Raw genomic sequence first — 13,466 nt, forward strand, 5'->3', positions numbered from 1 at the left:
TAATCCAGTGTGGAGCTGGCTGTAATTTGTTGAGGGGAGGTGCACAACAAATTTGGAAAACTTCAAAGTTTTCAAAATGTTTGCTGTTAAAAATAAATTTTAAATGTTCTTAAACATTTTATAACAATTTCTATTTTGCGACAACATGCCCAAATTGTCTACACTGATTGATGGTCGCTAGCTTTCTACAGTTCCTGGCAAGGGTCTTTCCCAACCCAGCCTGGAGTTGACAAGGATTGAACCTGGGACCTTCTGTATGAAAAGTGTGTGCTCTACCCCAGAGCCACATCCTTTCCCTTGTCCCTGCCTCTGCCTGTTCATTTGATTGTTTGTGCAGACCCTATGTGTGACCAGTATTTATTTATTTGTCACATGTATACCCTGCCCTTATTTGACACATGTACAGTATACCCTGCACTTCAACACAGCAGACTTTTTCTATATGATCTGGAACCCTGCAAAATACAGTATGCAGATTAAATGGAAAGAGCCTCTGCACATAAAAGTTGTACACACATAAGATCTATACAGACAATCAGATGATTACACAGAGGTTAGAAGCAGAGACAACAGACAAGAGTCTGATGATATCCCTCCCGCATGTGCTCAGCGAACATCTGAAAAGGACTTGTGTATCATGAATACAAAGGATAGTTTGTTGGGTCAGCACAATTATCATACTCCATCCTGTTGGTGACTTCTAACTATTGAGAAAATAAACTAGCAAAATGTTCACATTGTTCCTCAATTCAGAATACTCTGCTCACCCCATGCATATATAAGTGCAGGGAGATAAAGAAACCTGATCAACACCAGCCAAATTCAGATGTTAAAAAAGAGATGTGTGCTTGTACTGTGGCTCAAATGGGCCCAGAAGTCCTTCTCCATCGGCCCTGTCAACACTCACCCCTAGAGCCTGCCACTCAAACTTACCGAGGTGTCTGTCTGAAGAGGCAAATGCTGCTTCTGTGATCAGGCTCCTTCTGCTCATTGAAGTGCACACCATCATGGAAGTGGCATTCACCTCTTCAGATGACCGCCGCTGTAAGTGTGAGTGGCAAACCTTGGGACTGAGTGACGGGGGCCAGGCTTGTTCCATTTGAGATACTGTACATGGGTACAGTGTCTCTTTTTCTTAACGTCTGAACAGAGTTGGTTTGATTTAAATCAAATCAATTTAAACTAGCATATACCACACAGAGCATCAGCGCACTAGGACTTTATTACTCACTTACTCACTGACTCACACTGCCCCCTCTCCCTCACCCGCTCACTCTTCCCCGCTTTTGCTCGCTCACTCATCCTTCCCCTCCCTCTCCCCTCCCCCCTCACTTGCTCACTCACTCAGCCTCCCCCTCCCTGCCTTGCTCGCTCACTCAGCCTCCCACACTCTCTCACTCATCCTGCCCCTCCCCCAGTCACTCATTCACTCAGCCTCTCCCTCCCCCACTAACTCACTCGCTCGCTCAGCCTCCTCCCTCCCCTGCTCTCTCACTCACTCCCCCTCCCCCACTTGCTTGCTCAGCTTCCCCCTCCCCTGCTCACTCAGCCTCCCCCCGCTACCTCGCCTGCTCATCCTCCCTCTTCCCCTCACTCAGCCTCCCCCTCCCCCTCACTCACTCACTTACTCACTCAGGGAGAGTCTCTTTGCGAGGAGGACTGCTGATCCAGGGTGGGAGAGCACACCATGGGCCAGCCTGTGTTGCCCCACCAAGTCTCTTTGTGAGGAGGACAGCCGAGCCAGGGCACACTGTCTGGCCTGCATGGAGGGCCTTCTGTGTGCTCTTCCATCCCGGCTCAGCTGTCCTTCTCACAAGGAGACTCGACGGGGTGACGGAGGACCCGCGATACTGGTGCTCAATGTCTCTTCTTTCTTCCTCCATCTTGGCCCTTTCTACTCCTCCTCCTTGGCAGCTGCTGCTCCCCCTCTATCCACCACTTAGCCCTGCTCCATGCCTTTTCTCTCTCTCTCAACTCTCACAATTCTTGCGAGGTGTGCCACATACTTCCCAAGATGTGCTACATAAGCCCTTAGGCTTTTATATAGATAGATCATGACTTAAATCACTTCACAGAAGGACTTTATGAAGGACTCTGTGAAGTCAGGAAGATTCTATTTAATCATTATTTTCTAGTATAAGTATGTTCTTGTTGTCTAATATAACTTTAATACATATTCAGAGATGTAGTTTTCATTTTTATAGGATAGGTACAAATTGTAATAGGTGCACACATCTCATAATACTGTTTCATTTGGGCAACAAGGCCTCACATTTCTTTGTTGCACTGTTTGCATTCACACACGACTGTTTTATCCATGGGTACATAAACTTCATTAAAATATTCCCAAATGGGTCTCTTTTAGGGCCTGCTGCAATTGTAGGTATTTCCCTTCTACAATGGAGGATACACTCGGAAAAAGGTTTCCTCAGGACTAGTGATGTGCACGGTCCGGAGAAGTCCGGACCGGCACCGAAGGGGGGCCTTGTTTCTAGGGCGGGGAGGGCTTGCTTAGCCCTCCCGCCTCCTTGCCCCCGCCAGCGCCCGTATTGAACAGTATAGGGGCGCTGGAAACCAGCCGCCCCCCCCGCCGCTGCCGCTGCAAAATAACCCCCAAAGTCAGCCAGCCAGCCAGCCCTCCCTCCCTCCCAGCTAGCTGCCCTCCCACCCACCCGCTCACCCGCTCGCACACTGGATAAAAAACGAGAGGACACTGGATAAAATTCTTCAGGAGGCCTTCCGAACGAGAGGAGCTCTGTGCCGGAGCTCCTCTCGTTCGGAAGGCCTCCTGAAGAATGGCGGCTTGCGCGCGCGCGCATGCGCGCACCGCAAAGCACGCCGTTCTCCGGAGGCCGGGTCTACCCGGCGGGAAAGGGCCAGGTAGACCGGGCCTCTGATCGCTGAGTAGACCGGGCCTCCGATTGCCGGAGGCCCGGTCTACCCAGCGATCGGAGGCCCGGTCTACCCGGCCCTTTCCCGCCGGGTAGACCGGGCCTCCGATCGCTGGGTAGACCGGGCCTTCGGCGATCGGAGGCCCGGTCTACTCAGCGATCTGAGGCCCGGTCTACCCGGCGGGAAAGGGCCGGGTAGACCGGGCCTCCGATCGCTGGGTAGACCGGGCCTCCGGCGATCGGAGGCCCGGTCTACTCAGCGATCTGAGGCCCGGTCTACCCGGCCCTTTCCCGCCGGGTAGACCGGGCCTCCGGAGAACGGCATGCTTTGCGGCGCGCGCATGTGCGCGCGCGCAAGCCGCCATTCTTCAGGAGGCCTTCCGAACGAGAGGAGCTCTGTGCCGGAGCTCCTCTCGTTTTTTATCCAGTGTGCGAGTGGGTGAGCGGGTGGGTGGGTGGGTGGGAGGGCAGCTAGCTGGGAGGGAGGGAGGGCTGGCTGGCTGGCTGACTTTGGGGGTTATTTTGCCGCGGCGGCGGGGGGGGCGGCTGGTTTCCAGCGCCCCTATACTGTTCAATACGGGCGCTTGCGGGGGCAAGGAGGCGGGAGGGCTAAGCAAGCCCTCCCGCCCTTAAAGGCATACCCCCCACCCGGACCCGAACCAGGCAGGGCCAGACCGGTCCGGCAGTTCGGCCATTCTTTGGAATGGCCGCCAGACCGGTTCGGGCACACTGCTACTCAGGACTGCATGAATACGTTCTGTCCACTTTTGGTTTCACTTTCTATTCCCCTCCCCTATTCCTTGCATTTACTGTAGATCCAGACTCTTCAACCTTGCTCAATCTGCTCCATCCCCCCCAAATCCTCTATTCATTCATTGGCCTTCTTTAGCCCAATTCAGACATTATGTTATATGAGTGCACAGATATCTGTACACCTGAGCACATGTTTGTGTTAATGACTGTACTTGGATTCATTTTAAAAGTGAATCTAGATACAGACCCTTCAAATGTATGGTACAGATAGGAAGTGTACTGCTGCACCTATGTTCAACATAACAAGTGTACTGCTGCACCTGTGTTCAACATATACTTCTGTCAACATGTTCATATATTATGATTAGAACCAGGGGCGTATCTAGGGTGGGGCAGGCAGGGCACGTGCCCCGGGCACCACTTGAAGGGGGCACCATTTTGTAAAATTAAAAAAAAAAATTAAAAAATGGCTGCTGAAAACAAAATGACCACCGTGCATGCTCAAATGGCCTCTGTGAGGCCCTAGGTCATGCCAGGCCTTGCAGAGGCCATTTGAGTATGCGCGGTGGCCATTTTGTTTTCAGTGGCCTTAAAAAAAAAAAAAGATTATTTTTAAAATTGGCCACTGCACATGCTCAAATGGTACCTGTGAGGCCCTAGAGGCCAGCGGGGTGAGTGGGAACCTTTGCAACCCCCCCACAGACTTTAGGAAGCCCCCCAAAGGGGCTACAGGTTAAAACAATTTTTTAAAAATAATATAAGACACTGTACACATATTCAGATTGGCACTATGTACAGAGAATCAGGGCTTGTGAATACTGAGCTGACGCTTATGAGCTAGGATTGTATTCATTTGCTCTTACTTTGCTTCTTGTGATAAGTGAGTTAAATGTGATGTCTTGCTAATATGGCTATTAATAGTGAGTTTGTCTTTGAATCAGTGTGAAATCCTTAATATTAAGGCCCACTAGGAGTTTCTTGCTCTCTTTCTCTCATTTTAACTGTCTTTCTGAAAGACTAGAATATATTCCAAGCAGTGACACAGTTTACTCTGCATATCCTTTAATTATTTTCAGAGTATCTGGGAAAAGTCAAATTCTCCATTGATTTTTAAAACTTAAGTAATAGTGATGCTACAATGCATAGTAGAGAATTAGACAGGCACTTCTAGTTTTCCAAGTACACCTCCACATAGTATTTGGGTATTTCATGAGCCCCAGCATACTGAAATTTGTAGTTTTGCAGCATTTTTTTATCTGGCTAAGTCCACTGCTAAATAGTTTTTGAAATATTAAAAGATTAATGAGCCTGACTTGCATTTTTCAGCTGATATTATAGTAAAGTTATCTGAAAGATGGGTGTCAGATGCTTGGACGGGGGCGCAATTTCAGTGCTTGCCCTAGGCGCTATTTTCCCTAGATATGCCTCTGATTAGAAGTTTTGAATAACATTCATAATAGTATCTTTGACCTAGGTTCGTTCTCTCTCTTTCTCTCTCTCTCTTTAAAAAGCTTAAAATCCAATTTAAATTTAAAAAATCAATTTAAATTTTAAAATCAATTTTTATTTTATTAAAAAAACCCCAATGTTCATCAACCCTGCCTCTGAATGAGGTTCATGTCATGAATAAAACTGATATGTCATATATAAAACTGATACTATGAACTCCTTTCTTATATACCAAAAGAGGTATTTATAGCCTCACTATTAATTCTCCTCAAACGCAAATGTGGATCAAGGGTAATGTGGACTGAAGCAGGCAGAAACTTCTGTGTACTTATATCAGAGTTTCTGAATGTCCAGGGCAAAATATTATTAAACAGACAGAAAAGGTTCATTAAGGGAAACCAACATAAATTCAGGAATAGAGAATAAAAATGCATGCTATTTAAGCTTGATTTAATTAGAGAAAATCAGGGGACGTAAGCACCCCATGTTTGAATCTTCTTGAAGTGAATTGCTTTTGTTTATATTTGATAAACAATACCTAATATTTATGATCGCCAAACTGGATGCTACGTGGCAGACCCATGATTAGATTTTCCAATAACATTTTTCTTGGGTTAAAAACAGCTATGGGGGGGTTTGGATCAGAGTTGTGGTTTGGATCAGAGGGGGTGTTTTGGATCAGAGCACTGGGAGAGGGAAGTTTAACCCTTTCCCCATGCCATTTCCCCAATTTCAGTTGTTTCTCCCCACCCACCCCCAAGCTGCCATTTACCTGTGGGAGTAGAACAAATCTGCAACCTCTGTCTTCAGGGGCATAGCGTCCATTGTGCAAGTGGGTTTGAAGAACCCAGGCCATCATGCCCCGGGATTGTACCTGGTGCCCTAGCCATGCCCCTGCACCTGACATCGGACACAAGGGGTGTGGCAATGATAGTAAATGGGCCTGTGTGCCCCATTTTGAAGAAACATTTGCTGAGCGTTGGGCTCCCAGCATGGCTGGGATGGCTTCTTCCTGCTTTCAAAGTCAGGGAGAGGCATTCCCTGGGAGTGAGGCTGGGAGCTCAGCGCTTTCTGAAACCTCTCAAAAATGGAGCAGCACAGTAGTTTTATGAATGCCTTTGAGAAATAACTTAATCATTTCTGCTTTCATAGATGGTGAAAAGTGATGGTGAATTTGTCCCTCATGTAAGAGTTGATCCACAAATTGTTTTGCTTCAGATAGTGCACACTCTGCCTTAGCTAGTAGTCAAAGTTCTTTGTATTTATAAATCTAATGCAACTATATCTGGTCCTTTCAGTAGAGCCAGTTATTTAGCATTTGTGTCATATCCTTTGGGCCATTTTATTGTTTGTACTCTTTCTTCTAATGACGTCAGGGTTCACGGGGTTTTGGTTCAGCAAGCTGCTGGGCAGATGTTTGCATGGCCTCTGGAAATGCATACTTTCTCTGAGTGCTGTAAACCACATTATTGAAAATACTGAGGTATGTGAGACAACATTTGGATAACATATCTGGAACATGCATGCTAGGAGTCACTCTGATTCAAATATTTACAGCTCTTTTTAAAAACCCATCAGAACCTGGCTTAATGCTATCTCAGAATTAGTAGCATGGCAAACTACTATGAGGATATATAATGGAACAGATAGAATTGGACATAGATGGAAGCCAGCTGTTTTTGTTTATACACTTATTATGAGGTTTCTCCAACATTGCCTTAGTGACAAATTGTGTTCCCTCCATCAAAAAGGTCAGCACAGTGTAACAGATGGACTCAGATTGAGGAGACGTGTGTTCAAATCCTTGCTATTTCCCCCCTCAGTTTTGCTTTTTGTTGTTGTTGTTGCTATTAAGGGACCTCATAAACATAATTATTACTTTTCATCAAATGCCCACATGTTTGGAAATATTCCAAATGGCCCTTCTTACAAGGAAAGAAAGTCTTATGTGTAGCACAACATTACGGAAATTGAAATCCTCCTGCCAGAAAAATGGCACAGTTTCTTGGTCTAATCTATTGTATAGAGTTGCCATGAGGGAGGAAATGTGTAAACAGCCCTGAGCACCTTGAAGAAAAGGCAGGATACTTATGCAAATAATAAACAATGCAGAGGGAAACAGTATCTTCTTTATAATTAAATATATAATGGGAGGTGATAAGCTGAAATTTAGCATGTTTGTCCTTTTGCACTTCTATATGTTTGTTGGTCATTTAAGGAGCCCTTTCTCACAATCGGTGAGAAAGGGCTCAAGGGAGAGCAGGGAGGAAGGCTGCTTGCACTTACCTGCCTTCAGATGATTCTTTTCTTTTCTCTCCCTGGGCAGGTGGATCATCCATCCACATAACTGCCGGCAGCCACCGGCAATGTGGAGGGTCACGGCTTGGGATGCGTCACCCCAGTCCCTGGAACTCCCATAATGCACTGTGTGAATGTGCAGTGCATTATGGGGATTCCCCCGATGCTGAAAGCAGCTAGGGCTGGCAAACGATTAAAAAAAAAAATAGGGCTAAGAGAGTGCTAGCTCTCGTTGTTGGGAATTATCTCTGGTAGGAGATACCCTTCTATTAGAGTGCACTGAGGCACAACACAGTAGAGTCTGCCTAGGCATGCGTGTATGCTGAGAGTAAAAGAAACTTGGAGCCAGTTCATAGTTTCAAATCAATATAAGGAGACTTTATTAGTCAACTCCATTCTAGATAGTAAAGTGGGGAGATAGGATCTCTAATCTATCTATCTAGCTGGATGCAGAGGGATGGATTCTGCATCCCTGCACACATGGTGCAGGGAGAGAGGAGCATGGGTGTTGCAAGGGAGAAGAAATGGAAAGAGGAAGCGAGGAAGGCAGGCAGGCAGGAAGTAAGTCCCTGAGAGTAGCAATCTACATACCAAAGGGATAGAGTCAGAGCAATAGAGAAGGGATGACCAGTGTCTTGACCCCTCTAGCCCTCTGACTCACTAGTTTGTCCCCCTCTGTCATTGAGACATGAGACAGCACAGAGTCCTTCACTTCCAACATTCATAACCCCACTTTAGAGGGTGGCTGGCTTGGCAAGTTTGCTGCTGAGGTGCCGCCGGGATTGGGCATGATCCCGGCAGTCTCACACCTGGGCAAGATCGGGCTTGGCTTCGGTAGCTCAGTTTTGCCTGCGCGTGAGAACAGCCTCACTGATGAAGTGGTTTTGTATTCCTACTTTCTTCAAGCCTGCTAACTTGGCAAAGAGGCACCTTTTAATGTAGTGATTCTCTTTATTTAGCAGGGGAGAGTAACTGGTCCTATCCACCACCAGCACAGTACCTCCAGTGCCTGTTGCTGGTGTCTATCTTCTGTTTCTTTTTAGATTGTGAGCCCTTTTGGGACAGGGATCCATCTTATTTATATATTAATTCTCTGTGTAAACTGCCCTGAGACATTTTTGGAAGGGCGGTATAGAAATCGAATTAATAATAATAAATAATAATAATAATGGAAAAATAAGCCCCTGCATGGTCAATATTTGCACTATATAAGTGGAAAATAAGACATCACCAAGACCTGGCAATGGCTTAAGAATGGCAACTTGAAGAAAGAAACAGAGGGTTTAATACTGGCTGCACAAGAACAGGCACTAAGAACAAATGCAGTAAGAGCAAAAGCAGGGGAAAAAATCAACCACAAACAGCAAGTGCCACCTTTGTAAAGAAGCTGATGAAACAGTGGACCACCTAATCAGCTGTTGTAAAAAGATCGCACAGACTGACTACAAACAAAGGCATGACAAGGTAGCAGGGATGATACACTGGAACATCTGCAAAAAATACAAGCTACCTGTAGCCACAAATTGGTGAGACCATACAACTGAAAAAGTTGTAGAAGATGAAGATGCAAAAATATTATGGGACTTCCGACTACAAACAGACAAACATCTGCCACACAATTATTTTATTTATTTATTATTAAAAATTTTATATCGCCCTTCCAAAAGGCTCAGGGCGGTTTACATTAAAATGCCATTAAAATCAATTAACAAAACAAAAATTATAAACTACATAAAATAATAATTAACAATTAAAACATCATAAAATACCAATTAAATAGCCAAAACAATTTAAAAACAAGTTTTAAAAAGCTGAGAAAGCTTGGTTAAAGAGATGCGTTTTCAGTAATATCTTAAAAATTGCCAGAGATGGGGAGGATCATATCTCAGCAGGGAGAGCATTCCACAATCTTGGGGCAGCAACCAAGAAGGCCCGTCTCCGTGTAGCCACCAAATGAGTTGGCGGCAATTGGAGACGGACCTCCTCAGATGACCTCAATGGGCGGTGGGGCTTGTACTGAAGAAGACATTCTCTTGAATACCCAGGGCCTAAGCTGTTTAGGGCTTTGTAAGTTATAACTATCATTTTGCATTTTGTCCGGAAACCTATTGGCAGCCAGTGCAGCTCCATCAGTAAAGGAGTAATGTGGTCTCTCCGAGATGACCCAGAGACCAACCTAGATGCAGCATTCTGAACCAACTGAAGTTTCCGGATTACATACAAAGGCAGCTCCACGTAGAGTGCATTACAGAAGTCAAGTCTGGAGGTTACCAACCAATGTACCATTGTTTTGAGGTCATTGATCTCGAGAAATGGGTGCAGCTGGCATATCAGCCAGAGCTGATAGAAAGCACCCCTGGCCACTGCCTCAACCTGAGAAACCAGGGAGAGGTGTGGATCCAGAAGTACTCCCAGACTGCGAACCTGTTCCTTCTGGGGAAGTGTGACCCCGTCTAGAACAAGCAGATCAAAATCGTCTCTAGAGTTCTGACCCCACACAATAAGTACCTCCATCTTATCTGGATTCAGCTTCAGTTTATTCTCCCTCATCCAGCCCATTACTGCTTCCACGCAGGCATTTAGGGAGGTTGAACTCCTGAAGAGGTTGACATGGAGAAATAGATCTGGGTGTCATCAGCGTACTGGTAATACCCAGCTCCAAATCCCCTGATGATCTCTCCCAGTGGTTTCATGTAGATGTTAAAAAGCATTGGAGAAAGTATGGAGCCTTGGGGGACACCTTACTTAAGCTCAGATTTCGAAGAGCAACAATCTCCAATCGACACCATCTGAAATCTGTCTGAGAGGTAGGAGTGGAACCACTGTAAAACAGTGCCTCCCACCCACAATACCCTCATACGTTCCAGAGGGATACTATGGTCGATAGAATCTAAAGCCGCCGAGAGATCCAAAAGGACCAATAGAGTCACACTTCCTCTGTCAGTTGGAGATCATCCATCAGGCCGACCAAGGCAGTCTCCACCCCAGAGCCCACCCGAAAGCCAGTTTGAAATGAGTCTAAATAATCAGTTTCATCCAAGACCAACTGGAGCTGAGAGGCCACCACCCTCTCAATTATCTTGCCCAACCATGGGAGATTGGAAACAGGCCTATAATTGCTCAACTCTGAGGGGTCTAATGCAGGCTTCTTTAGAGGTGGTCTAATAATTGCCTCCTGAAGACAAGGAGGCATCCTGCCTTCCATCAGAGAGGCATTTATAATTTCCACCAGGCCACCTACAACAGTCTCCCTGCTAGATTGAACAAGCCATGTTGGACAAGGGTCAAGAGAACAGGTGGCAGGCCTCATCGCCCCAAGCAGCTTGTCCACATCCTCAGGAGTCACAAACTGAACTGATCCAGCCGAATCGTATAAGAGGAATAGTTGGACACCTCCAGTTCAGACATCAAATTAATTGTGGAGTCTCCATCAGTTGGCCCGAATCCGAGAGATTTTATCTGCGAAAAACTCTTTAAACACATCACAGCGGGTAACTGATGATTCCAAATTCTGGTTCAAGGGAGGGGGGGAGATACTAGTCCCCTCACAACCCTGAACAACTCCGCTGGATGTGAACTCGCAGAGGCAATATGGGCAGAAAAGAACTGCATCTTTGCCGCACGTATTGCCTGAGCATAGATCTTTAGTAGGGGTGTGCATTTTGGAATTTTCTTGTTTCGATTTGTATCCGAATCGAAACACCCCCATTTTGTTTTGTACCCAAATTTTCTGAATCTGAATCAGCCCTGTTTTGTTTTGTAGCCGAATTTTCTGAATCCGAATCGATTTGGATTTTTAAAAAGGGTCCCAGGGCAAAAAGAGTGAGTGGTGGTGGTAGTGTCCAATGGGTGGAAGCTACCACCCAAATTTCAAAGGAATTAGGCAAAGGGCTGGTTTTTTGTGAATTTTTAAAGTTTACACATCTTTAAGAATTTTCCCATAGGGAATAATGGGGATTCCAGCAAATGTATCGCTTCAAATCAAGGGGAAAGGGATGACCCAGAGAGGAGTGTGGTGGGTGGTAGTGCCCAATGGGGGCAAGGAAACTTCCAGAATTATCTCAAAAGAATTAGAAACATAGGAAACTGCCATATACTGAGTCAGACCATTGGTCTATCTAGCTCAGTATTGTCTTCACAGACCGGCAGCGGCTTCTCCAAGGTTGCAAGCAGGAATCTCTCTCAGCCCTATCTTGGAGAAGCCACGGAGGGAACTTGAAACCTTCTGCTCTTCCCAGAGCGGCTTCATCCCCTGAGGGGAATATCTTGCAGTGCTCACACATCAAGTCTCCCATTCAGATGCAACCAGGGCAGATCCTGCTTAGCTATGGAGACAGGTCATGCTCAACCACAAGACCAGTTCTCCTCTCCATTGGGCAAAGGGCTGATCTTTTGTGAATTGTTGAAGTTTACGTGTCTTTTAAGATTTCTCCCTTAGGGAATAATGGAGGTTTCAGCAGCCCCATAATTCCACTTAGGGGGCACTGGGGTTTCCCAGATTGAGGGGTTGTGTAGTGCACGTAGGGTGCCAACCACCTCCATACCCACAAGCCCTTGGGGTAGTGGGTTTTGTGTTTCTGAGGTGTTCATTGTAGATTCTCTGGTAGTATATGAGATTTTCAGTGAAAAACAAGAATCCACTCTCATATGCTACCAGAGAATCTACACTCAGAAAACCACAGAAACAACAGAACCCAGCACCCCATGGGTTAGCAACCCTTCCCCTGGCCAATGTGGGGTCAGTAAAGAGCGGCAAGAAGCAAAAGAGACAATGGGGAAGAAGGAGGGAATTGTCAGCAGGTCAGCCCATAATTTAGGTCACCGATCAAAGGCTGGAAGGGTGGGAAATTCAAAGAGATGTCAAACACAAAATGGAGACTGACTCAGAGATCACCACAAAATGTGGGTCCGAAACAACAAAACGTTTTGTAGCCGAAACAGGGACATTTTGTTTTGTATACAAAACTTTTGGATCTGGAAAATGGGTGTTTTGTTTTGTCTACAAAACACCCGAAACAGGCTGTTTTGGGTACAAAATATTTTGTATCCGAAACGTTTCGCACATCCCTAATCATTAGATGTGCTCCATGTTGTAATCTGTCAGATTCGAGTCGAGTCTTTCTCCACTTGTGCTTCAGTTGCCTTCATTACTGTTTCAGCCCCTGTAGATCTACCGTATACCAAGGGCCAATTTTGAAGCGGGTCAGAGGGGACGCTTAGGAGCAATCGTGTCTACTGCCCTGGTGAGCAAGTTGTTCCAATTCTCAACCAGGGCATCAACAGGATCACCAGCAGAGCCAACACTGAATCCCTCCAAAGCTTCTTGGAATCCCACCAGATCCAATAACCTCTTTGGGCGGACCATTCTAATAGGCCCCTCGCCCCTGCGGAGGTGGGAGGTGGTTGTAAGTCCAACCTTAATCAGATGGTGATCCGTCCCGACAATGCACCAGATATAACTGTAGTCGAGAAGAAAGAAAAACAAGTTAAAATAATCAACATAGCAATACCAGGGGATAGCAGAATAGAAGAAAAAGAAATAGAAAAAAATCACAAAATACAAAGATCTACAAATTCAAATTGAAAGGCTGTGGCAGAAAAAGACCAAAATAATCACAGTGGTAATTGGCACCCTAGGTGCAATTCCAAAACAACTTGAAGAGCACCTCATCACCATAGGGGCCACAAAAATCACCATCAGCCAATTACAAAAAGCAACTTTACTGGGAACAGCCTATATTCTGCAACGATATCTATAATAACAGCAACAATATTGATAATAAAATCCAGCCATCCCAGGTCCTTGAGAAGGACCCGATGTCTGGATAAAACAAACCAGTCAATAACACCTGTCTGACTGTGTAAACAACAACAACAACAACAATAATATTAATAATAAATTATTCTCTAGAGCAGAGTTAGTCAACTTTGGCTCTCCAGCTGTTGCTGAACAACTTCAAGCCAAGGTTAGGAATATAGGAAGCTGTCATATACCTAGTGAGACTATTGGTCCATCTAACTCAGGATTGTCTACACAGATTGGCAGCAGCTTCTCCAAGGTTGCAGGCAGGAGTC

The 13,466-nt window shown here is 45.7% G+C and overlaps 1 protein-coding gene across 7 annotated transcripts in view; it reads left to right on the forward strand.

The window, feature by feature from the left end:
* ADAMTS2 (ADAM metallopeptidase with thrombospondin type 1 motif 2) overlaps positions 1–13,466 on the forward strand; it is a 392,140-nt gene that overhangs the window by 131,667 nt on the left and 247,007 nt on the right. The window lies entirely within an intron of this gene.

Source organism: Hemicordylus capensis, chromosome 2 (assembly GCF_027244095.1).
Source record: "Hemicordylus capensis ecotype Gifberg chromosome 2, rHemCap1.1.pri, whole genome shotgun sequence".
In the NCBI taxonomy this organism is placed as follows: domain Eukaryota; kingdom Metazoa; phylum Chordata; class Lepidosauria; order Squamata; family Cordylidae; genus Hemicordylus; species Hemicordylus capensis.